The 27,618-nt window shown below is 47.6% G+C and overlaps 1 long non-coding RNA gene across 1 annotated transcript; it reads left to right on the plus strand.

Moving 5' to 3' along the window:
• The first annotated feature begins 446 nt into the window (after nucleotides 1-446).
• Nucleotides 447-27,455, plus strand: LOC130362771 (uncharacterized). Its single transcript, XR_008891562.1, has 3 exons — nucleotides 447-526; nucleotides 2,429-2,518; nucleotides 27,335-27,455. It is a non-coding gene; the product is annotated as an uncharacterized LOC130362771 (long non-coding RNA).
• Nucleotides 27,456-27,618: the final 163 nt, after the last annotated feature.

The following is a 27,618-nucleotide window of genomic DNA, read 5'->3' on the forward strand; positions in this document are numbered from 1 at the left end:
CCCTGCCTGCCAATGGGAACCCCTAAACTGTTAGGTATATAGAATAGTGAGGGGGGGAGTTGCCCCAGTTCAGTGCTAATCACATCAAGTGTGGTAAAGGTGTGAGTTGTATGTGGAGGGAAGTCTAGAACAAATATAATCTCAAGTCTTATCCAGCCATTCTGCAAGGATCCCCCATATAGAGGAAATTCAAGCCTTGAGCAGAGAGAATCTCAGGACCTAGTCAGAACCCTAGCGACCTGGGACAATCTTCAGTCTTATATCAAGTCAGTATTAATCAATTGGGTGAAAAGCACCATAAGTCCCAGCAAGGCAACAGGGCTCCCAAGGGGTTACACTGCATCCTCTCCACTCTACATCATACTGTTGGCGTGTAAGACCATCTGCACTCTGCTCAGTAAAAAGCAGTTATCCGTAACATGACGTCAGTGTGTTTCTTTACCCACCATGTCTGGCCCAGGAGAAGCTGTCTCCAACCTCGGACCGTGTATAGGCTAACGGTGCCCTGGCGTCTCAAAGGGATTAGGTATTTCTTGCACCCCCTGTGGCGCCACAATTAGTTAGTCACTGTATGGCAGTATAAATAATTCACTATATGGTGGTATTAATTGGTCACTGAATGGTGGTTTTCATTCACTACATGGAGATATTATGCAATGACAATAAGGTAGTATTATTTGGTCAATGTATGGTGGTATTATTCATTTACTACATTCAGGCTTTTGGTCAGTCATAAAAACACATATATTTGCAGGGACATTGCGAGGATTAAAGAAACGATCTGGGGCACACCCGTGTCCCATACAATAATAAATCGCTCTGTGCCTTATACAGTAATAAAGTCTCCCTGTGTTGTGCCCCATACAGTAATAATGTCTTCCTGTGCCTCCATACAGTTATAATGACTCCCTGTGCCCCATAGAGTAATAATGTCCCCCTGTGCCTCCATACAGTAATAATGCCCTCTGTGCCTACAGAAATAATTTCCCCTATATGTATTTGGTCACTGTTTGTTGGTATTATTCATTTACTACATTGAGGCTTTTGTTCAGTCATAAAAACACATATATTTGCTGGGACATTGCGAGGATTAAAGAAACAATCTGGGGCACACCCCTGTTTCCCATACAATAATAATGCCCTCTGTGCCTTATACAGTAATAAAGTCCCCCTGTGTTGTGCCCCATACAGTAATAATGTCTTCCTGTGCCTCCATACAGTTATCATGACTCCCTGTGCCCCATACAGTAATAATGTCCCCCTGTGTTGTGCCTCCATACAATAATAATGACTCCCTGTGCCCCATACAGTAATAATGTCCCCCTGTGTTGTGCCTCTATACAGTAATAATGACTCCCTGTGCCCCATACAGTAATAATGGCCTTTGTGCTCTGTACAGTAATAATTTACCCTGTGCTGTGCCCCATTCAGTAATAATGTCCCCCTGTGCCTCCATACAGTGACAATGCCCTCTGTGCCTACATAAATAATTTCCCCTATATGTACAGTGACCCCCCCCCCCCCGACCTACGATGGCCATCGCATAAACGGCTATCCGGCAGCGCAGACTGCTTCAGCTGCTGCTGGATAGCCGTTTACGGTGCCCCTGTGCTCCGGTGATGGTCTCCTACCTGTCCTCCGGGCTCCGGAGCTCCTCTTTGGGATTCCCTGCATGGTCGGCACTCTCCATCGTCGTCATCACGTCACCGCGCAGGCCGTCCCGTCATCCAATAGGAGCGGCGTGCGTAGTGACGTGATGGCGGTGACGTGAGAGCGACGATCCCGGCGAAGCAGAGACGTCCAGAGCATCGGGGACACCCCGGGGACGCGGCGACAGCGATGGAGAGCGACATCCAGGACAGCGGGGACGGTCCGGAGCGGCGGGGACAAGTGAGTACAACTTCCTGTACTTTACATTGCACAGATCCCTCAACATACGATGGTTTCAACAAACGATGGTTCATCTGGAACGGATTACCATCATATGTTGAGGGACCACTGTATTTGGTTACTGTTTGTTGGTATAATTCATTTACTACAGGGAGTTATTATTCAGGCACTATAAGTCACAGTATCACAGTATCATTATGGGGTATCATAACACATTATAGTATTATCAGTGATGCAACAATCTGTGACAGGGGTCACACTATTAAAGGAAGTGATTAATTGGGGTTAATTCGTCCCAAAAATGTATAGCTGAACCATAGAGGCAGAGGAATGGACAAGCATATGTACAGCGACACACTGGTACCCAAACAGTGCCAAATTGGCAGATAAAACAACTGCACGATTATTTATAGATACATGTAGCCTAAAATTATTACTTATTGTATAAAAAAGAAAATTTACAATAACAATATCCATTTAGAGCCATAGAATATTCATGATCTCTGCACATTACTACTTGCAATCATGAACTTTCCAGATCTCTCAACAAATCCAAACAAGGTCAAGTGGCAGGAAACTGAACCCACAGGGAGGAACCTGACACATCCTATTGCATTATGCATGTGCGGTAAGTGTTCTCTATCCCTTACTGTTCCTTCACTTCGGCTACAATTAGCTACAATTCACTTTACAGGTTTTTCTTTTTGTTTTGTTTTTTAAAATACGAAATAAAGGACTATTTTGAAATGTTACTGGGTCTTTCTATATTGCTATGAAGTATACATGTTACTGTGTGGCGATATTTTACATGTAAGCTGCAGTGTACTGGGATAGTAATAAATAAGTCAGACTCACTTCAATCTCTACCTTGATATTGCTCTGTATTTTCTGCTCAGTCAGATTCACAGACTGGGAAGGGGTGTTACCCAGCAGGCGTGACATCAATTAAAGCCATACAGGGGAGAACTTCCTCCCTCACTCTGCTACACACAGCCCAGAGCAGTTCAGCGTTTGAGATTAGCTATGATTGGATAAGGCTGCACCCCCCCCCTCAGAATTTCCTGCTTTTGGACTTCTGCAGGGCCGGCAGGAGTCCAAAGAGATAGGGGGAAATGTGCTCTGGACAAGTAGGGAGACACCTAGTGGCAGCATTATTAAACACAAATAAAACATAGAAAACTTTTTTTTTTTTTTTACACAAAGTACATTAGAAATATTTAGCAAAAATTAGTTTTAATGACAGTGCCCATTTAAGTCATTCTCCGCAGCTGCTGCTGTGTGTTATATTAATTTTATCTCTTTCTTGGTGGGTAATGCCCCAAGATTTTGGAACATAAAATTTACGACAGATTCATAACGTGTTCGATCCAGAAATGAGATGCGAGGAGCCTGACATATACCCTCCCAAACCAGTGGTGGTGTTTCACACAAAATAAATATCTCGCAGGCTGTGTTCCAATGCTGTATTACCACATTGCGGTACCGTGGAGTTTTTACCAAGATAAACTGGAATCGCAGTAAGATTGCATGTTTTTAACTACGATTTGCACAGTTTTTATTTTTATTTTAACACAATTTTGGTAATTACATAAAAAACTTAGACGTGTGAACCCAGCCTGAAATTTTTTATAATTGTGAGTTATAAAAGTGGTGCATGTGTTCGCCGCACAACACACCCCAACAAAAATGTTCACATGACAGAATTTGGAGCAGAATCCAGTTGAAAACTTCTGCTCAGAAATTCTGTTGCAGCAGAATCCAGTCACTTTCAATAGGATTCTGCTGCACAGTGCACACGGCGGAACTCCTGCGGCAGAAATCCTGATTTCGGCTTCCCCCAAACACATGTCAATTTTTTCAGTGGAATTCACTTGGAAATGCATTGCCATCTATGGAGACGCCACATTACCAAGCGGCCCTAGTGCCGGCGTATTCTGCTGGTGCCCATTGTCTGCAAGCTCAGTGAAGTAAAGTGTGACACGTTGGGCCCTAGAATGCAAAAGAAAACCAGGGCCCAGACAACAGGAGAGCTCTTTTTCCTTCATTAAAGGGGTACTCCGCCCCTAGACATCTTATCCCCCATCCAAAGGATAGGGGATAAGATGTCAGATCGCTGGGCTCCCGCTGCTGGGGACCCCGGGGATCGCTGCTGCAGCACCCCGCTATCATTACTGCGCAGAGCGAGATCGCTCTGCACGTAATGACGGGCAATACAGGGGCTGGAGCATCGTTACGTCACGGCTCCACCCCCCTCGTGATGTCACGGCCCGCCCCCGTCAACACAAGTCTATGGGAGGGGGCGTGGCGGTCGTCACGCCCCCTGCCATAGACTTGCATTAAGGGGACGGGCCGTGATGTCATGAGGGGCGGAGCCATGATGTCACGCTGCTCCGGCCCCTGTATCGCCCGTCATTACGCACAGAGTGAACTCGCTCTGCGCAGTAATGATAGCGGGGTGCTGCAGCAGCAATCCCCGGGGTCCCCAGCAGCGGGACCGCGGCGATCTAACATCTTATCCCCTATCCTTTGGATAGGGGATAAGATGCCAGGGGCGGAGTACCCCTTTAAGTGTTTTTAATGAAGCTGGGCTTGCTTCATACACTGTGGATAAACACAAGGCCCTTTCTATACTCTGTCGACAAATATGTGGCGCATTAGGTAACCAGCCATATATTTGTATTAATGATGAGTCTGTGGACTCTCATACAAAAAACTTAACCCCTTAAGGACCCGGGCTTTTTCCGTTTTTTCATTTTCAATTTTTCCTCCTTAACTTTAAAAAATCATAACTCTTAAAAATTTTCACCTAAAATTATATATAATGGCTTAATTTTTGCGTCACTAATTCTACTTTGTAATGACAGTCATTTTACCCAAAAATCTACGGTGAAACGGGAAAAAAAATCAATGTGCGACAAAATTGATGAAAAAACACTATTTTGTAAGTTTTGGGGGCTTCTATTTTTACGCAGTACATTTTTTGTCAAAAATGATACCTTATAATTATTCTGTAGGTCCATACGGTTAAAATGATTCCCTACTTGTATAGGTTTGAATTTGTATCACTTCCGAAAAAAATCATGAATACATGCAGGAAAATTTATACGTTTAAAATGGTCATCTTTTGACCCCTATAACTTTTTTATTTTTCTGTGTTCAGGGCGCTTTGAGGACTCATTTTTTGCGCCGTCATCTGAAGTTTTTAGCGGTACCATTTTTGTTCTGATCAGACTTTTTGATCACTTTTTATTCACTTTTTTGTGGTATAAAAAGTGATCAAAAATGCGCTATTTTGGACTTTGGAATTTTTTTGCGCATACGCCATTGAACGAGCGGTTTAAAAAGCAGTATATTTTTATAAATCGGACATTTCCGCACGCGGCGATACCACATATGTTCATTTTTATTATTATTTACACAATGTTTTTTTTATTTTTGGAAATGCCGGGTGATTTAAACTTTTATTAGGGGAAGGGATAATTGAAAGGGTTAATGATTTTTTTTACACTTTTTTAATGCAATATTATAGCTCCTATAGGGGGCTATAACATTGCATTTACTGATCTTTTACACTGATTGATCCATCTCCATAGGAATGGATCAATCAGTGTTTTCGGCGATTGAATGCTCAAGCCTGGATCTCAGGCTTGAAGCATTCTTTCGGCGATCGGACAGCACAGGAGAAGGTAAGAAGACCTCCTCCTGTGCTACAGCTGTTCGGGATGCCGCGATTATACCGCGGCGATCCCGAACAGCTCCCTGAGCTAGCCGGGCACTTTTACTTTCATTTTTAGCCGCGCGGCTCAGCTTTGAGCGCGCGGCTAAAGGGTTAATAGCGCGCGGCACAGCGATCAGTGCCGCGCGCTATTAGAGGCGGGTCCCGGCTTCACTATGACGCCGGGCCCGCCGCGATATGATGCGGGGTCACCGTGTGACCCCGCGTTATATCGCAGGACCGGGACCCATGACGTATGCATACGTCATGGGTCCTTAAGAGGTTAAAGGGTACCTCTCATCAAATAAACTTTTGATATATTTTAGATTAATGAATGTTGAATAACTTTCCTATAGCATGTTAATGAAAAATATGCTTCTTTCTATTGTATTTTTCCCGATCAGTCCTGTCAGCAAGCATTTCTGACTCATGCTGGAGTCCTAAACACTCAGAGCTGCCAGCCTGCTTTGTTCACAGCCAAACAGGCTGTGAACAAAGCAGGCTGGCAGCTCTGAGTGTTCTCCTTTGTGAACAAAGCAGACTGGCAGCTCGTAGTGCTTAGGACTCCAGCATGAGTCTGAAATGCTTGCTGCCAGGACTGGTAGGGAGACCCCTAGTGGTCATTTCTTCAAAGTGGAAAATTAAATAGAAAGAAGCATATTTTTTTTAATAACATGCAATTGTGAAGTCATTCTGCATACATTAATCTATAATATATCAAAAGTTTTTTTGATGAGAGGTACCCTTTAAAGCAAAAACACAAAATGGGCCCAGATTTATTTGTCAAAATTATATACATTTCATATCGTAACAAGCTCTTGTAGAATGAAAGCTGACCTGTGCTTGGTTGCTGTGGGTGAATCTAGGCTATAAACATAAAAAAATAAAAAAAAACTCCCTCATAAACTATGGGTCATGTGACACTTTAGTATATGCAACATAATGTTTGGTGGTTCATAATTCCCTGAAGACAAACATGATTTAAAATGAATAAATCTGAGCCTTTGTTCTGTTTTCTACAGAGCCACTTCAGCAGTCTCCAGCTGTTGCAGTCTGTGATCAGACTGGAAAGAAATTCAGAAAGAAAAGAAATTCCTCTGGAGCATACAGCAGCTGATAAGTACTGGAAAGATTAAGATTTTTAAATAGAAATAATACACAAATATGTTTAACTTTCTGAAACCAGTTGATTTAAAAAAAATGTTTTTCACCAGAGTACCCCTTTAAGCAGTGTTTTCCAAACAGTGTGCCTCCAGCTGTTGAAAAACTACTCCCAGCATGCCCGGATAACCAAAGGTGTGATGTCACCACTGCTTTGACCTCCATCTGCCTGGCTAATCCATATTCATAAAGCTCCATCTGCCTGCTTGCTACTATCCGCGGCTACTGCACATGTGCCGCTTCCAGGAAACACCCAGAAGCGGCGTGTGGCGCAGCTTTACAGCAGCAGCCATTTTAGACTGTGGAAGCGGCACATGCGCAGAAGCATCCTTCTTGTACTTATCAGCTGCTGTATTTTCCAAAGGAAGTTGTGTAGTTCTCTCCAGTCTGACCACAGTGCTCTCTGCTGCCACCTCTGTCAATGTCAGGAACTGTTCAGAGCAGGAGCAAATCCCCATAGCAAACTTATCCTGACATGGACAGAGGTGTCAGCAGAGAGCACTGTGGTCAGACTGGAAAGAAATACAAGAAGAAAAGAAATTCCTCTGGAGCATACAGCAGCTGATAAGTACTGGAAAGATTAAGATTTTTAAATACAAATAATTTACAAATATGTTTAACTTTCTGAAACCAGTTGATTTAAAAAAAATGTTTTCCACCAGAGTACCCCTTTAAGTAGTGTTTTCCAAACAGTGTGCCTCCAGCTGTTGCAAAACTACAACTCCTAGCATTCCCAGACAGCCTTCGGCTGTCCGGGCATGCTAGGAGTTGTAGTTTTGCAACAGCTGGAGGCACCCTGTTTGGAAAACACTGCTTTAAATGTTAGAAATACAATATATAATTTAGGAATCCCTATGCTCTTTTAGGCTAATATTAGTAAATTACAGATATACATTTTTTTTTATAGTTATATCATTACTGGAAATTTTCTAAGTCGGCTGTCAAAACAGTACCTATATGTCATATAGCTCTAGCTGCAGACTTCCTAACCTGGAGGATTACCAGCTGTCAATCTTATCACAGACGAACATCCTGGAAGTCATCCAAGTGTACTCAGACCACAAGGAATTCAGCCGCTAAAATAATATTTTCTTACCACGCTGAGTACTGCTGGAAAGATAACAGTATTGATGCTGCGAAAAAGCAACAAAGCCACTGAAGTGTATAATGGGGACTGTGTAGAATGTTTATTACTTCTATTAGTGTCCCCTGATATCAGTGTATATCATCCTGCCTATATATATATATATATATATATATATATATATATATATATATATTTATATATATTATTTCCCAAAGTTTATATAGTGCCAACATATTCCACAGCGCTCTATAGAGATTGTCACTGCTTACATTAGTCCCTTCAAAGACCTGTCATATCACAGAAATAAAATGATGCTTCTATATGTTACTCACTAGGTCATGCAGATGCTCTATATGTCTTTTTTATGTGTCTAGCTTCTATATTTGGCTCACAAATCTCTGTTCCAATCACTGCAGCCTGCTCTGTTACTCCTTCCTCTCTGTTTTTAGACAGGAGTCCAATAAACAGGACAGGAGTGAGCACAGAGGAGTGCTAGTAACACCCTCACTTACTGGACTTTGCCCCAGCCTGTGCTTCAGCTGAGACAAAGATGATGCTGTAGCTAGACAGGATTATGTTCTGGATGGTATGGGGACCCCTAGTGGTCTTTTTTTTATGAGTCACGATGTCTATAAAAAAAAGTAGATTTTTTAATGCTTACCATAAAATCTCTTTCTGGAAGGATCCATTGGGGGACACAGAGACCGTGGGTATATCTTGCTGCCTCTAGGAGGCTGACATTAGGCATACAAAAATAAGTTGGCCCCTCCTGGCAGGATATACCCCGCCTACTGACTCTGAGCTTATCAGTTTAGTCCCATAGCTGTAGGAGAGTACAGACAGAGAAAGAAACAAGAAGGTGTCTAAGGGACCCAGACAAAAACAACCAAAAACAACACCTCGGACAGAAAACCGAACCATAGCAGCAAACGTAATGGGTGGGTGCTGTGTCCCCCAAATGGATCCTCCGAGAAAGAGATTTTACAGTAAGCATAAAAAATCTACTTTTCTCTGTTCCATTAGGGGGGTGGGGGGGGGGTGGGGGGGGGGGGGGGACAGAGACCGTGGGATGTACCAAAGCAGTCCTCAGGGTGGGAAAAAAAAACAATTCAGAATCGGGCAGAAGACTGAGCCACTGCCGCCTGCAACACCTTGCGACACAAACCGGCATCACCTGACGCAAGGGTATACACATGGTAGAATTTAGTGAAGGTGTGCAGCCCTATTCAGCGATCATATAGCGGTAACAGTGCCCCATAGTGTTCCCATGCAGAATTAATGCCACTATACAGTAATAATGTCCCCTGTGCCCCAAACAAAAATAATGCTCCCTGTGCTTGAATACAGTAATACAAATGTACAATAACTCATATGCTGAATATGAAAAAGAAGAACACAATAGTGTGCTATATATGCCGTTTCCTCTTAATTCCTAAAAATGAATGAGTAAGAAAGGTAATGCTCTCACTTTCTAGCATTGCACTCACTAGGGCACAACACTACATTGCACCATTTAGGTGCTGCCCACTTCTAAGGGTAGGAACACACTACATTTTCGCCCTGTTAATCGTATCTGTCGGCATCTCGCTGAAAACAGGGTGCCGACGTTTACTGTTAATGGGAGCAGCATGCCCCATTCACTTCTGCTGCCGAATGGAGTCACCCCTAGTGACTCTGTTCGGGACACATGTGCTATTTTAAAAGCACTCATGACGGACTTCTGGTTCCGGCGCCATGCGGTCAGGACGCGCGGAGACCTCGCTCCTCTCCTGCTCTCCCTAAATCGGCCTAAATACCTGCATTCCTGGTGCCTATCACAGTATTACTGTCGGGGGGTGAGCACGCCCGTTGCATGGAACGGTACCTGCTTCCGATGGGATGATACGACAAGAAGAGAACAGGTGGCCAAACTCCCCGTGCTAGCAGCCGCAGCGACAGATCCAGCATGGCCTCCTCTCCCGCTTCCAGTAGAGCGGCTTCCCTGGCGCCCTCGCTGTCTGGACTGATGGAGGCTGATGGAGCTAAGGAGCAACCGGGCATTGACTATGGGACACTAGCCGATGCTATGGCGGATCGCATCATGCCGCGAGTCAAAGACACCCTTACGGAGACGCTGAAGCCGGCCTTGCCGGAACTTCGGTCTGCACTTACCCAACATGGCGCCAGCATCTCGGCAGTGGATGATAGGATTCAGGCTGTGGAGGACAAGGTTATGACGTCTGGGCCCAAAATGTCCTCCCTGGAGGCAGAGTGTCGCCGCTTGTGGGAAAAGGTGGATGACCTAGAGAACAGGTCGCGGAGAAGTAATATAAGGTTGGTCGGAGTTCCAGAATCGGTCCCTGCGGTGGACTTGTTGCATCTCTGCGAATTCCTGCTCCCAAAACACCTGGGGATGCCCCGGCCCTGTAAGGTCGAACGGGCGCACAGACTCGGCTCAGATCTGAGAGGGGATGCTGAATTGAGGAACTCTCAGGGCTCATCTGTCAGACCACGTCCCCGCCAGGTGATAGCCAAATATCTGGATTATCAGGACAAGGTAGCCGTGCTGCGGACATTTCGTCGCCGCAGGGAGGATCTAATCATCGGGGGGGCAAAGATACTCATATTTGGTGACTTCTCCGCTGAGGTTACTAAAAAGCGCAAGGCCATGTCCCCACTTTGCACTGCTTTACACCGGAAACAGATCAGATTTGCCTTGCTGTATCCCGCTACTCTCAAAGTATTTTTCCCCGATGGCAAGTGTGCGACCTACGACTCCTATGAGGCGGCCAGCAGCGGATTGTCGGACATCTTGGATCACCCGCACAGCCAGGGCCTATCGCCGCGCACTCCCCCTCTTCTGGAGCCGTGGCGAGGAGCAGCTCACCGCAGCCTCTAGATGCCAACCTGAATCCTGAAGCAGCTCCGTTCTCAGGCATGGGGATCTCGGAGGCCCGAAAACCTCTGCTGCCGAAGGACCAGCGGAGGAGATCGTGGTAAAGATGGTGGATGATTCCTTTGATGTCTCTGTGGACCTCCCCACCTAGCTCAGGACGCTGAAGGGGTTGAATTGATGTTTTCCCTCCCGGACCACTCTGTTGCTGTCGTTTGCCATACCTACTGTGCTGTGATAAGTGTTCTCATTTGCAGTTTATTTGGTTGAGGGTGGAGGGGAGGGGGGGATTGTTTATTATGCTGGGGTTATGTCTTACGGGGGGAGGGGGGGGTAAGAGGTTCGTATTTTGGCAGTGTTTACTGTTCCACGGGGCGGGGGGAGGGCGTAGGGAGGGGGGAATATAATAAAAAGATTTAGGGGGGGAAGAAAAGTAAAGGGGGAAGGGGAAATTTTTTTTTCACATATGCTGTTTATGTTATATTTAAACTTTTGTGTACTTGGTGGGGTAGCTGTTCTATCACGCATGGTAGGGATTATCTGGTCCTTCACTCCACGGTGGGTTCTGTAGCATTCCTCTGTTGGCAGCGAGATGGGCAGGTGCTGTGGCATTTAAGGGCGCTTTAATCTTATATACCGGTCAGGGGATGGTTCGCGGTTTAGCTCCCGGTTTTGCTCTGCGGGGGGTCCGTTCAGTTATTGATCTTCATAAGGGGGCGGGCGACATGTGTCTCGCATAGTGGATATTACCTGTTCTGTGACGTTCTGTTCTCAGGGCACCTTAGATGGCCAGAGCTGTTTCATTTATTAGTGGTTGATGGGGGGGGGGGGGGGAGAGGGTGTGGCAATTAAGCAGGATGGTTGTTTCACATTATGGCAATGCGGAAGTCGAGAAGGTGACTAGGGGCATAGGAGTGGAGGGGGTGCTGTGCTTCCCGCCTAATCTGGTGGTTGATTCTGTTGATGCAAGGGGATATGGGGTCCAGTTGTGGGGGGTTAGGGGACAAATTTGTTGGGATCTGCTGCTCGATTGTTTGCCTCGCTCTATTCCCTTTCTCTGTTCTTTTTTATGTGATTAGTAACATGGAATGTGAAGGGGTTTAGGTCCCCCCAGAAACATAGTCGGGTCTTGCGCCACTTGAGAAAATTGTTGCCTGATGTGGCTTTACTACAAGAAACGCATCTTGAGGAGGCGGATTTTCACAGGATGCGCAAGTGGTGGGTGGGAAGGGTAGAAGGTTCTCCTGCTGTGGCAAGGAAAGCAGGGGTACTCATCTTGCTCCATAAAAATTTCACGTGTGACGTCTTGTCCTCACATCATGACTCTCAGGGACGGCGGTGTGTGATTCGACTGAGGGTAGCTGGGGAGGAGTTTGACATTTATAATGTATATGGCGGCTGATATGGCGCAGCGTGACAGTACTCACATGGTGATATTGGGAGACTTTAACGCAGTTCATAATGTCATGGAGGACCAGAGAAGTAGCAGGTATCCGCCCCCTTGCCCTAGGAGACAAGACGAGGGTTTAGCTGAGTGGGCGACTTCCCGGGGGATGGTTGACACGTGGAGACTGGAACACCCTGACGGTAGGGAATACAGCCACTTCTCTCACGTTCATGAATCCTGGTCCAGGATAGATTACTGCTTCACTTCCCATCATTTACAACACCGTATTGAGAGCTGGGAGTTTGGGGATCTGGTGGTCTCGGACCATGCTCCGTTGGTGGTGTGGATCGCTGACTCCATGCCTAGGGGCACGGACTATCTATGGCGCTTCCCAACCAGCATGGCCCGGGATGAACGGTTTCACTCTCTCCTGAAGGGTTGGTGGGGGGAATTTATGACAGACAATGCAGGACACGCTGCGAATCCGCAACTATTATGGGACACTGCTAATGCGGTCTTGCGAGGGAGAATAATGGGGTACACATCCTCCCTAAAAAAGACTATAGCTAGACAATTGACATCACTGAGCGCTACCCTGAGACAGACCTACACGTCCTTTCTCGACTCCCCGTCTCCTCAAGCCAAAAGCTCATGGTTGTCTGCTAAGACGGCTTATGATAATTGGATTGAACGGAGGGATAACCTTAAACGATTGCATTTTGAAGCCTCGTTGTTCCGATTCGGTAACAAACTGGGCAGGTTGTTAGCCAGATTCGCCAAGGGAACCCTCCCGTTCACTCAGATTACCACCCTACGAGACGCGTCTGGGGCACCCCAAAGGGACCCGAGACGTATTAACGATATTCTTCAGTCTTACTATAAGGACTTGTACTCTTGCCAAGAGGGTCCCTCGCCAAATTTCGCTCGGTGGTTAAACCAAACGTCTTTGCCGACGCTGACTGGTGAGGAGAGGGATCTTTTGGGACGTCCGATAGCCGGGGAGGAATTGGGAGAGGCTATCTAGAATCTCCAGTCTCAGAAGGCCCCCAGGCCGGATGGGTTTTCGGGTGACTTTTACAAAATACTGAGCAAGGAAGTCTCACCTACCCTACTCTCCTTATATAGCTCTTATTTGACAGTGGTGGTATTCCAGCAGAGTCCGACGTGGCTTACATTAAAGTGCTCCCCAAACCAGGGAAAGATACGTCCACTCCGGGAGGATACAGGCCTATCTCCCTGATTAACGTGGATTTAAAGTTAGTCTCCAAAATCCAAGCGGATAGGCTTGCGAGCATTCTGCCTAAACTGTTGCTACCCAACCAGGTGGGCTTTACCAAGGGACGCTCTTCTGTGACTCACATTCGCACTGTTTTGGCTCTACTTGATGACATTCAGCAGAACCCCCATGGCCACCCCACCACAGCCTTGTTGTCCATAGACGCTGAAAAGGCTTTCGACAACGTAAGGTGGGACTGGTTATGGGCAGTCCTGCATCGTATGGGTTTTGGTGGCCCTTTCCTTAGATATGTGCAGGCTCCTAGGGCATGAATCCATACTACTGGCTTCCTTTCGTCAGCGTTTGCCCCTCAGAAGGGTACTCGACAGGGCTGCCCACTTTCCCCCCTACTATTCAATATGGCCATAGAGCCCCTCTCGAGAAAGCTTAGATCGCTCAAAGAAGGGGGGGGGGGGGGGTCAGAGAATAGGCCATATCCTGTTTGCAGATGACCTGCTTTTATTCTTGGCTAACCCTAGGCCGGGCGCCTAGATGACGTGTTTGCAGTGTTGGAGGACTTTGGGGAGGTCTCGGGACTTAAGGTTAACGCCTCCAAGAGTGTGCTTTTTGACTTCTCCCCCGCCCACACAGCCTTGAGGAGTCAGGAGTTGCCGAGAGTGGTTAACTTGTGTAGGACGTCGTTCAAGTATTTGGGCATATGGGTGGGGCGAACGCCGTCCTCTCTGAATGCATTAAATTACCCCCCGCTGTTTCATAAGATACTGGGTGAACTTGGTCGCTGGAATACGCTCCCTCTACCTCTTCTCGCACGGTGTCATCTGCTCAAGATGCTCAGTTTCTCTAAGCTGCTGTATCCAATGCAAAATATTCCAATGTTGCTTAAACGTGCTGATATCCAATTGTTGACTACTGCGTTCACAAAATTTATATGGGCCGGCCGCCATTCTAGGATTGCCTTATGCAAGTTGGTGCTCTCAAGGGTGAAGGGGGGGGGGGGGGGTTGGGTTTCCCCGATATAAAATCCTATAACCTAGCAAGCCTGTTTAGACACTGTGTGGATTGGTTGAGGGGTGACTCCTGGTTCTCCAAAACTCACCTGGAGGGACAATTGGCGGCCCCCTGGTCCCTCCCTGCATTGTTACTGTTACGCCGAGCGCTCCGGGTCCCTGCTCCTCCCCGGAGCGCTCACGGCATCTCTCTCCCTGCAGCGCCCCGGTCAGACCCGCTGACCGGGAGTGCTGCACTGACATTGCCGGCGGGGATGCGATTCGCATAGCGGGACGCGCCCGCTCGCGAATCGCATCCCAAGTCACTTACCCATCCCGGTCCCCGGCTGTCATGTGCTGGCGCGCGCGGCTCCGCTCTCTAGGGCGCGCGCGCGCCAGCTCTCTGAGACTTAAAGGGCCAGTGCACCAATGATTGATGCCTGGCCCAATTAGCCTGTTTGGCTTCCACCTGCTCCCTGGCTATATCACCTCACTTCCCCTGCACTCCCTGGCCGGATCTTGTTGCCTTGTACCAGTGAAAGCGTTTAGTGTTGTCCAAAGCCTGTGTTACCTGATCTCCTGCTATCCATATTGACTACGAACCTTGCCGCCTGCCCCGACCTTCTTCTACGTCTGACCTTGCCTCTGCCTAGTCCTTCTGTCCCACGCCTTCTCAGCAGTCAGCGAGGTTGAGCCGTTGCTAGTGGATACGACCTGGTTGCTACCGCCGCAGCAAGACCATCCCGCTTTGCGGCGGGCTCTGGTGAACACCAGTAGCCTCTTAGAACCGGTCCACCGGCACGGTCCACGCCAATCCCTCGCTGACACAGTGGATCCACAACCTGTAAGCCGAATCGTGACAGTAGATCCGGCTATGGATCCCGCTGAGGTGCCGCTGCCAAGTCTCGCTGACCTTACCACGGTGGTCGCTCAGCAATCGCAGCAAATTGCCCATCAAGGACAGCAGCTGTCGCAGTTGACCGCCACGTTACAGCAACTTCTGCCTCTGCTACAGCAGCAACCATCTCCTCCGCCAGCTCCTGCACCTCCTCCGCAGCGAGTGGCCGCTCCTAGCCTCCGCTTGTCCCTGCCGGACAAATTTGATGGGGACTCTAGACTCTGCCGTGGATTTTTGTCTCAATGTTCCCTGCATATGGAGATGTTGTCGGACCTATTTCCTACAGAACGGTCTAAGGTGGCGTTCGTAGTGAGCCTTCTTTCTGGAAAGGCCTTGTCTTGGGCCACACCGCTCTGGGACCGCAATGATCCTGCCACAGCCACAGTCCAGTCCTTCTTCGCTGAAGTCCGTAGTGTCTTTGAGGAACCAGCCCGAGCTTCTTCTGCCGAGACTGCCCTGCTGAACCTGGTCCAGGGTAATTCTTCAGTAGGCGAGTACGCCATCCAATTTCGTACTCTCGCTTCCGAATTATCTTGGAATAACGAGGCTCTCTGCGCGACCTTTAAAAAAGGCCTATCCAGTAACATCAAGGATGTGCTGGCCGCACGAGAGATTCCTGCCAACCTGCAAGAACTTATCCATTTGGCCACCCGCATTGACATGCGTTTTTCTGAGAGACACCAGGAGCTCCGCCAAGAAAAAGACCTAGATCTCTGGGCACCTCTCCCACAGTATCCTTTGCAATCTACGCCTGTGCCTCCCGCCGAGGAGGCCATGCAAGTGGATCGGTCTCGCCTGACCCAGGAAGAGAGGAATCGCCGTAGGGAAGAAAATCTTTGTCTGTACCGTGCCAGTACCGAACATTTCTTGGTGGATTGCCCTATTCGTCCTCCACGTCTAGGAAACGCACGCACCCAGCTCACGTAGGTGTGGCGTCTCTTGGTACGAAGTCTGCTTCTCACGGTGCCCGTACGGATTTCTTCTTCTGCCAACTCCTCCCTCTCAGCCGTGGCCTGCTTGGACTCTGGTGCCTCTAGGAATTTTATTCTGGATTCTTTGGTGAATAAGCCGAATCGTGACAGTTACACTCTAGATTTGCCGCTATTCCTGCTAATATAAGGAGGAGTGTCCTCTTCAGAGATACAATAGAAGCGTGGAAGCGGTGCAGGGAAATGATAGGGCTATCCTATTCGGTTAGCAAGCATTTGCCGCTATGGGATCTGCCGGAGTTCACCTACGGGTCGGTCTAATGGTATGTTCGTGAGCTGGAGGAGAAAAGGGATCCTTAGGGTGCAACAGCTGCTGCACGATACGGAGCCCCGCTACCTGCTCTTCCCTGAATTTCAGGAGAGGTGCGGTTTGTCTGGGGGTCATTACCTGCCGTATTACCAGGTGATGGCCTTTCTGCGCCCGCGACTTATTGACTTGTCTAAAGAACATACCCATACCTCCTTTGACGGTTTTGTCTCCTTGTCTGAGCCCATACACTCTCTCTCCTGCTTATATAGATATCTGGGATCGAGAGGTGGTGATGTCGTTCGTACCCCTCTTTTCTCGTACTGGGAGAGGAAACTTTCTTAATCTGCTCTAACGATCCCTATTTTGGAGGGCTGGGCTGGGTTGCGGAGGGCTGTGTCAAACGAAGTATGGAGGGAGACTCAATTTAAGATAATGCATCACGCCACGTATGGCTTTACACTACCTAGAACACCCGACAACCCTGACAGGTTAGAACATTGTCCGAACTGTGGGGAATTTAGATCGGACCTTATGCATGGTTTGTGGACTTGTAGCCTGACTCAGAGATTTTGGAAGACGGTGGTGTATCCTCTGATGCGTAGACTGCACATGTTTATCCCTCTGACTCCCAAGATAGCCCTTCTGCATGTGGCTCCGGAGGACTCGCCTCTACCCTTGCTATTACATACCCTTCTCTTGGTAGCCAAGAGATGCTTACTCTCTCACTGGTTAACACAAGTGATGCCCTCAGAGACTGAGGTTCTTACCCAGATGACGCGCTACATGCATATGGATCATATTGAATTCTCACGGACAAAAGACAAATCGACAAAGGGTTTCTTTAGGAAGTGGGGCAAGTATATAACCACTTTCCTCTCTGATAAGGAAATTGTCCGTATTGTGACTCCATTCAGGGATACGGTGTGGTACCTGTCTAGGTCTCTCTCGGGTTACATGGGCAGGCTGCGGATACCTGACTGATGTAAGGGGCTGGGCGGGGTATAGTGGTTTATGGACACTACTACAGGGTCTAGTATTGATCGCATTGTAGATGGGGGGTCCACCTCATTCATTCCCCTTCTTTCTTTTCTTTTCGCAGACACTCAAGTTTTGATCCTTTAGAGGCACGCATGTTGCCCTTTGCTATTGGTTTTACAAGCTAAGGCTTTTGTTCTCCTAGTGATTCAGATCTGGGCTGAGGGGGTCTACCCCGAAGCTGTGGGATTGATTGTCTTGTGGGGTGTTATGTTGTCTATATTTTATGCTTTTGATTCAGCCAGATTCAGGGTATGCCCTGAGGCAGATATTTGTAAAATTTTATAAAACCGTTAATAAAAAGATATTTAAAAAAAAAAGCACTCATGACAGGGGCTGTTGCGTTTTTGAAATAGTGCACACGTCCCGAAAGGAGTCACCTAGTTAACTGAATGGGGTTTGCAGCGCTGTAAACAGTATACTTCGGCCTCCCGTCTGAGGCAGGATGCCAACGGCATGATTAACGGGGGCCAAAACATAGTGTGTTCCCACCCTTAATCTCCAAGGGCTGGAGTGGTTTGTCAAACTTGAGAGAAGATCCAGGGGAAATCCTGATCATAAAAAGACACCTGGCAAGTAGGGTATTCTGACTCTCAAATTATGTTGTCCCATTTTGATACAATAAATACTTTTTTTTATTTGTGGACAGCAGGGAGTGCCACAAAGTAACGCTCACCTCTTCTTATGAACGGAATCTCTCCTGGATCTCTTTTAGCGCTTGCAGGGGGAAGTGACAGCTAACGGCTCTCAACTTAATAGTTTCCAGCACCGCGGCCGCATCTCACTAATTTAAAGCGCCGGCGGCCCGCATATCATTCATTTAAAGTACCGCGGCTTGCATCTCATTCATGTAAAGCGCCGGCGGCCCGCATCTCTGTTACATACCGTTAAATAACGTGGAACCACCATAACTCACAAAAATACTGTGATATGCATTTTTGGTCATACCGCCCAGCACTACCTGTACCTTTATACAGTAATAATGCCCCCTGTGGTAAATGGAGACAAGTTGTAATAGCACACACAGTCTGGGGACAGACGGGGAGCTGTTTTTGAAATAATTTAGCTGTGTTTTTCTATTCCTGGATAACCCCTTTACCCAAACTGATCATTCGTGAAAGTAGGGGAGCCACCGTATCTTTCCAGGACATACCCACTATGTTACGAGTACAAAAGAGAAGGATTTGAATAAGTAGGTGCCCATGGGCACTCATCTAGTTTATAACCATATTTAAAGGGGTACTCTGTTTGAAACAAGTTATCCTCTATCCAAAGGATAGGGGATAAGATGTTGCATCGCGGGGTTCCCGTCGCTGGGGACCCCAGCGATCTCCGGGCGGGCAGCGGCAGCATCCGGAACACAGAAGTTTGCAGCTTCCGCGTTCGTGACGTCATGCCACACCCCCTCCATTCATGTCTATGGTAGGGGATGTAATGGTTAGTACATAGCCATCATGCCTCCTCCCATAGACGTGAATGGAGGGGGCTTTGCCAGTCATAGACGTGAATGGTGGCTTGCTTTGCCAATCATCACGGAGATTGCGGGGGTCCTCAGCGGCGGGGAACACCTGTATTTGTCCTTAAATATACATTATTGAACAGAGGGCAAGCCTGTTAGTGTTTCAAGCTTCCCGTGGTTTAGGCAGCATGAAACTGATGACAAGTTCCCTTTGGCGTAGGGTCACACTTGCCGTTTTTGCTGCTGCGTGTTTTTTTACCCATTAAAGTCAATGGGTAGCAAAATTATCTGCATTTTGCTACCCAATAACTTCAATGGGTAGGAAACTACGCAGCAGCAAATATGCAGCAAAGTACGGCAGATGTGACCTACCCTTAAAATGCAAAGTTGAGATTTCTTAATAAAGTTATAGCAATCCTCAATGCCAAAACTGATATTCCCCAATGGGGATTTAGATTAAAATAATATGACTGTGTTTTCATTTTTTTTGCATCTTGTTTGCAGTTAATAGCCATAAAATCCTCCATTACCGCCACAGTGATATCTATATTAGACGTAGTAATATAATTTTGGAGGACACTGGAGATCAGTGACTCCAGCAGTCAATACAATATATTTGTTAAAAAAAACTAAATCCCATTTCTGTGTATAACATCCTGTTTCTATGTATAAGAAGCTGCATTTGCCTACTTTAATATCTCTTCTGTGAGTAGATGTGCCTCCAGCTGTTGCAAAACTACAACTACCGGCATACCCGGACAGCCAAAGGCTGTCCGGGCATGCTGGTAGTTGTAGTTTTGCAACAGCTAGAGGCCCACTGGCTGGGAAATACTGATATGAGCAAATACATGAATGTAATATAAAGAACAATAAAATCTAATTTCCTTTTGAAGCTGTCACCTTAGGAACCAATATGCAAAATTTGAAGCATTGGATCTGCAAGGCGCTGTTTGTTCATAATAATAGGTGAACGCTAGTAATTGCTGACTAAACCGTCCACAAACAATGAAGAAAAGGAGAGAGGATTGTACCCAGCAGAACGTCAAGAAGACATTGATACAATAGGTCAAGTGCTGCTATTTTTCAGTAAGTCGGCCACATTTAAAGGGGTACTCCGGGGAACCAAACCAATAGCCCATCCGTTCCCTCTCAAAAAAAAAAACTATTTGTCTAAATATCATTCTTCATTAGCTATATAGAGCAGTTTTCCTCTTTCAGCTGTCACTTACATAGTGAGAGAGTGAGAGAAAGACGTCATTATTTGCTCCTAATTGTCTCTTTGCAAACCCCTCAATAAGACAAACACCACCCTCCTGGAAGACAAACACCACATGATTTTTGTCTGGTCTAGGGCTTTGGCTTCACAACATAATATTTAGGAGACAACAGGGGCCACAGAAGCTGGCAAAATCACATGTATAACTATAGGGGACACAGAACAGGTATTGTGGTGGCTTTGGGGCATTTTTATTTTTATTAACTTCCCCGGAGCACCCCTTTGATTTTTTTTTTTTTTAAATCAACTGGTGCCAGAAAGTCATACAGATTTGTAAATTACTTCTATTAAAAAATCTTAATCCTTTTGTCCAGAGCAGAATAGCAGAATAGGTTTTCTATGGGGATTTGCTTCTGCTCTGGACAGCTCCTAAAATGGACAGAGGTGTCAGCAGAGAGCACTGTGGTCAGGCAGAAAGGAAATTCAAAAAGAAAAGATCTTCCTGTGGATCTGATAAGTACTGAAAGGATTAAGATTTTTTAATAGAAGTAATTTACAAATCTGTTTAATTTTCTGGCACCAGTTGATTTAAAAAACATTTTTTTCCAGTGGAGTACCCCTTTAAAGGCTTGAGTTTTTTTTTTTTTGTCACAAAACATAGGGTTGTCTGGCTTAAAGCGGTGTATGACATAAGACCACGGGGGCCAGTGATTGACTGCAGCAGTGACATGGGTACAGGGGCACATCATCACTGCAGCCAAGTAAACAAAGCCAGCAGGGGGAACCGGAGTAGGAACACTGGATACAACCACTGGCGAGGCCAGATAAGAGATCTCTAAAACACCTTTCCATTCTCACACCCTGGCACAACACTTTGTGGTGGATAATGATTCCTTCTGGTTATAGAAGCAGTCATGGCCTGAATATCTGCCAAACAATTGAATAGCGACTTAATGAGTCCTGCAGCACCAGAGTCATTAGCATAGGGCATCTTGGCGCAAGCCTCAGATTTTCAACACTAATGCATCAGATCTCCGGGCCCAACCTCTGGGCGCAGATGCAGTAAAGTAGATTGGTGGAGCTGGAGCTGTACCAATCACTTTGCCAATTATTGTATGAATTATTACTGTATAAAGGCACAGGGGGCAGAACCACACCAAACCTGGAGACAGAAGGGTAGCAGTTTCTGATAGTAGCTGCGTTTTTCTATACCTGGATAACCCCTTTAACAAGTATGTTCTCCTTTACAAGGCCCTTTTATGAGTCGTAAATTCCCTATGAAGTTTAATAAAATGTGGCTTCCCTGGCTGATGTTGGAGGCCTCTGTGGATCGCGGGCGGTCTGCTGTCCCGTAAATTACTCATTTTGCCTATTCTAGGCAGTGATGCTTGCGGTTGGGGGTGTAGCACAGGGTGTTTTGTTTGTCTTGTGTGTTTTGGTGTGTATGTCTTGTTGGGCGTGTTATGCTCCTTTGCATTTGTGTAGCTCGGAATAGGAGCACCTGATTCCTGCGTTGTGGACTGACTGATTACAGCTATATTTTACAATGTGTGTTTCTCTGTTCCACCAGACATGTGGTTCTTTTGGTGTAGTGAGCAGCTGTTGTGGCTGACCTTGCTCTCTGTTTGTTGTTTGTTTATTGCAAAATCTTAATAAAGCCTTTAAAAAAAAAAAAAAAAGGTTATAAACTGTATCAAAATAGGTGTGGGCTCACCTGTGGGTGTGATATGAGTATAACACCATAAATAGTCTTTGGCAGATCATACTCAGGGTGCAGCCATCAACAAACTGGCATGCATCAGCAGGGGCAGTGAAGCGTGCAATGAAGAAGCGGGATCGTCTTGTCCGGTCTTGTTAACTTCCTAATGTTGAGTTCAGGCTTAGAGCAGCATTGTGCTGAAATCAACGTTGTTCTATCTCCAGTGGACTTCTTCCCACTTCTTCATTTAAAGGGATCCTGTCATTGGTTCCTCTGTGTTGAATGATCCTAGTTATAACAGTAGTCAGGGATGATTTCCCAGTTCCCAGGGTGGTCCAATGTGACTTCTTCCTGCCCCACCAACCCCACTGACAGATTTTTTCCTATACCCCCCAAAAAAAGGGAGCTCTATCGATCAGAGCTGGTGGGGCAGGGAGAAGCCATTGGTGACCGCCCGCAGTGGCTGGGAGCCTGTGTTATAACTATGATTAGTCTAAAAATGCCACAGCATTTTACAGTGAATGATACATCTTTGTACATGGGAACCTGTCAGTGTTTCATGCTTCTCTTAAAATTTATGAAACTGATGAAACCCAAATAACCCATGATATTTTTGTCTTAGTGCCGTTAAAGGGGTATTCCAGGAATAAAAAAAACAGGCCTTTTTTCTTTCAAAGACCTCTTGCTGTTTATTTTAGGTTGGGTGTGGTTCTGCTGCTCAGTTCCATTGAAGTGAATGGAGTCAAGTTGTAATACCACACCCAAAGTGGAGACTAGGAGGGTGCCAAAAAATGCCTTTGTTTTTATTTCTGGAATACCCCTTTAAGGGTGTATGGAACAGGTTTGGGATCTGGGCCTGACCCACATACTTGGCCACATTCAGAGTTCAGAGGTTTGAAAATCTGACGCATGTTACACCGTGTGCTCAGTTTACACCACCTCTGAGGAGGGATAGTTAACACCTATTTAATTTGGTGAATACTATCGATTTTTTGAGTTAAGCCACAGGGCAAAAATATTTAGAAAATGTGTGCCGCACCAATTGTTCAATCAAACTGGTGCACAAAAAAAAAACCCTGTGAATTCAGCTTTGAATATCCCCCCTTTATCCTTCGTAAGTGACAAAACATGAATGAAGTAAAATCCAAAGTAAAATACCAGCACAAGACTTGATCTCCTTAAATTTTGGGTTTAGGGATGCTTCCTCAGGACTATCTTACCTGGGCCTACGTATCACACCTAAATGGTCATCCCTGTATAGCGCCAACTATACTCCCTTACATCAACAACATCCCTGGTCAGGAACACTTTAGGGCATGACAGATCTTATCATTTAAAATTCTGGGCTTTCTCGGGGAGCCTTATTTCTACCTACTCCCTTTGAACGCCATATGTTATATAGACCAGGTATGTCCGGTCTACTATCCTTGTTATACGCTCAATTTAATGCTCCTCCACCGGATGCCAAGCTCAAATTTTGTTGGACTGCGAGGCTGATCTCGGCTCGACTCTCATAACTACACAATGGAGGGACTGTTGCACTGTCATTAGCAAGGGTAGCTGGCAGTTGGGGGGGATTTGTATTATCTTTGTAATTACAGTGTTTATACTCCTGTTGTACTCTTTGTTATGTTTGTATGCTGACATGACTGTTACGCCTAGCGCTCCGGGTCCCCGCTCCTCCCCGGAGCGCTCACGGCGTCTTTTTCCCTGCAGCGCCCCGGTCAGTCCCGCTGACCGGGAGAGCTGCACTGTCATGGCCGTTGGGGATGCGATTCGCACAGCGGGACGCGCCCGCTCGCGAATCGCATCCCAGGTCACTTACCCGTCCCGGTCCCCTGCTGTCATGTGCTGGCGCGCGCGGCTCCGCTCTCTAGGGCGCGCGCGCGCCAGCTCTCTGAGACTTAAAGGGCCAGTGCACCAATGATTGGTGCCTGGCCCAATTAGCTTAATTGGCTTCCATCTGCTCCCTGCCTTTATCTGACCTCCTCCCATGCACTCCCTTGCCGGATCTTGTTGCCTTGTGCCAGTGAAAGCGTTAGTGTGTCCAAAGCCTGTGTACCTGAACTTCTGCTACCCATCCTGACTACGAACCTTGCCGCCTGCCCCCGACCTTCTGCTACGTCTGACCTTGCCTCTGCCTAGTCCTTCTGTCCCACGCCTTCTCAGCAGTCAGCGAGGTAGAGCCGTTGCTAGTGGATACGACCTGGTTGCTACTGCCGCAGCAAGACCATCCCGCTTTGCGGCGGGCTCTGGTGAAAACCAGTAGCCTCTTAGAACCGGTCCACTAGCACGGTCCACGCCAATCCCTCGCTGACACAGAGGATCCACTACCTGGAAGCCGAATCGTGACAGTAGATCCGGCCATGGATCCCGCTGAGGTGCCGCTGCCAAGTCTCGCTGATCTTCCCACGGTGGTCGCTCAGCAATCGCAGCAGATTGCCCAACAAGGACAGCAGCTGTCGCAGTTGACCGCCATGTTACAGCAACTTCTGCCTCTGCTACAGCAGCAACCATCTCCTCCGCCAGCTCCTGCACCTCCTCCGCAGCGAGTGGCCGCTCCTAACCTCCGCTTGTCCCTGCCGGACAAATTTGATGGGGACTCTAAACTCTGCCGTGGATTTTTGTCTCAGTGTTCCCTGCATATGGAGATGTTGTCGGACTTGTTTCCTTCAGAACGGTCTAAGGTGGCGTTCGTAGTAAGCCTTCTTTCAGGAAAGGCCTTGTCTTGGGCCACACCGCTCTGGGACCGCAATGATCCTGCCACAGCCACAGTCCAGGCCTTCTTCGCTGAACTCCGGAGTGTCTTCGAGGAGCCAGCCCGAGCTTCTTCTGCCGAGACTGCCCTGTTGAACCTGGTCCAGGGTAATTCTTCAGTGGGCGAGTACGCCATCCAATTTCGTACTCTTGCTTCCGAGTTATCATGGAATAACGAGGCTCTCTGCGCGACCTTTAAAAAAGGCCTATCCAGTCGCATCAAGGATGTGCTGGCCGCACGAGAGATTCCTGCCAATCTGCAAGAACTCATCCATCTAGCTACCCGCATTGACATGCGTTTTTCTGAGCGACACCAAGAGCTCCGCCAGGAAAAAGACTTAGATCTCTGGGCACCTCTCCCACAGTATCCGTTGCAATCTACGCCTGGGCCTCCCGCCGAGGAGGCCATGCAAGTGGATAAGTCTCGCCTGACCCAGGAAGAGAGGAATCGCCGTAGGGAAGAAAATCTCTGTCTTTACTGTGCCAGTACCGAGCATTTCTTGGTGGATTGCCCTATCCGTCCTCCACGCCTGGGAAACGCACGCACGCACCCAGCCCACGTGGGTGTGGCGTCTCTTGGTTCCAAGTCTGCTCCTCCACGTCTCACGGTACCCGTGCGGATTTCTCCTACAGCCAACTCCTCCATCTCAGCCGTGGCCTGCTTGGACTCTGGTGCCTCCGGGAATTTTATTTTGGAGTCCTTTGTTAATAAATTCAGCATCCCGGTGACCCGTCTCGTCAAGCAGCTCTACATTTCCGCGGTCAACGGAGCCAGATTGGACTGCACCGTGCGTTACCGCACAGAACCCCTCCTGATGTCTATCGGACCCCACCACGAAAGGATTGAGTTCTTCATTCTCCCCAACTGTACCTCTGAGGTCCTCCTCGGTCTGCCATGGCTCCGGCTTCATTCCCCCACCCTTGATTGGACCACCGGGGAGATAAAGAACTGGGACTCTGCCTGCCACAGGAAGTGCCTCTCCCCCCCTCCCAGTCCCATCAGGCAAGCCTCTGTGTCCCCTCATGGCTCCCGTCCTTGTGTCTCCCTGCCCCGTGCCAAACTTCACCCTCTGCCCTCCCTCCCCATTCCAACTCCTGCTGTACTGCCTCCCGTTGAGGAAGCCCCGCATTCTTTCCCGGTGTCCTCATTCCAGGGGAGGCAGTTACCGGACAAAAAAAAGGGGAGACCTAAGGGGGGGGGTACTGTTACGCCTAGCGCTCCGGGTCCCCGCTCCTCCCCGGAGCGCTCACGGCGTCTTTTTCCCTGCAGCGCCCCGGTCAGTCCCGCTGACCGGGAGCGCTGCACTGTCATGGCCGTTGGGGATGCGATTCGCACAGCGGGACGCGCCCGCTCGCGAATCGCATCCCAGGTCACTTACCCGTCCCGGTCCCCTGCTGTCATGTGCTGGCGCGCGCGGCTCCGCTCTCTAGGGCGCGCGCGCGCCAGCTCTCTGAGACTTAAAGGGCCAGTGCACCAATGATTGGTGCCTGGCCCAATTAGCTTAATTGGCTTCCATCTGCTCCCTGCCTTTATCTGACCTCCTCCCATGCACTCCCTTGCCGGATCTTGTTGCCTTGTGCCAGTGAAAGCGTTAGTGTGTCCAAAGCCTGTGTACCTGAACTTCTGCTACCCATCCTGACTACGAACCTTGCCGCCTGCCCCCGACCTTCTGCTACGTCTGACCTTGCCTCTGCCTAGTCCTTCTGTCCCACGCCTTCTCAGCAGTCAGCGAGGTAGAGCCGTTGCTAGTGGATACGACCTGGTTGCTACTGCCGCAGCAAGACCATCCCGCTTTGCGGCGGGCTCTGGTGAAAACCAGTAGCCTCTTAGAACCGGTCCACTAGCACGGTCCACGCCAATCCCTCGCTGACACAGAGGATCCACTACCTGGAAGCCGAATCGTGACAATGACCATGTCTTGATACATTGATATGCCTTACCTATGACTGCTCTGTACCTGGTTGTTATATTTTTGTTTGGCCCTTCGACCTGTTCTCCAATTTATCTTGTATCAGTTTTATTCTGTCAATAAAGCTTCACTGTTTGACGGTTAAAATACTAGCACAAGATCTGCTGCTATAACATCAGAATTACTATAGGATAGAAGATTAAATGGGTTGTTCCACCTTTAAAAGGGGAGGGGCAGACCCCTAGGACCATTCACAATCTCAAGAATGGGGACCCAAGTCTTCTGTCAAAAAGGAGTTGCCAGTATCCATGCGCACCACTGTTCCATTCATTCTCTAAGGCAACTAGTAGAGGTAGACTAGTAAAGCGCTCTGGCAGAAGAGAACAGCTGGCCTAACAGGAATTTTCCCGGTATCCCGGTAGGCCAGTCCAGCTCTGTGGCAGATAGAGAATGAAAGGAGCTGTGGTCATGTTGGATCCCCATTTTTCAGATTGTGGGGGTCCAACCTCTGGAATGATCAGACAGGTATCCCTTACCCTGCAGATGCATAACGGTGAAACACCCCTTTTAAAGGGATATCACTATATTTTGGTACAGTATATATATTTTTGCAAGAAAAGGCTATATAATGTTTAATCCAGGCAGATTATTTGCAAATCTACTGTACAGCAAATTGTACAATACATGTAGAGGGGTTTTAAATTTTTTTATTAATATTTATTGAAAGCTTTCGGAATGGAAAAGGGAGCATTTTATTTAATCCACTGCATGCTTATTCTGTTGTAGAAACCCCATGGATCTTCAGAGCGGATTTACAATGTCAGTGTATAGGGATGAAATCTGCAGTGAATTTTAGGCACAATCTTCAGCAAAACCCACAGGTACCACATGCAAATAGTTTTTTGCTACAGAATTGCCATGGATTTGTAGTGAGATCTGCCATGTCTACACTCACCTACTGGCTTGTCAGAGATGTCCATATTGATGACTGATGGTAATAATTATGGCAACAATGCAGGAGGGCTCCAGAGAGCAATGAGTTCAATAGCCGGACAGTGAGGGGACTTTTT

Source organism: Hyla sarda, chromosome 3 (genome assembly GCF_029499605.1).
Source record: "Hyla sarda isolate aHylSar1 chromosome 3, aHylSar1.hap1, whole genome shotgun sequence".
NCBI classification, from domain to species: Eukaryota; Metazoa; Chordata; class Amphibia; order Anura; family Hylidae; genus Hyla; species Hyla sarda.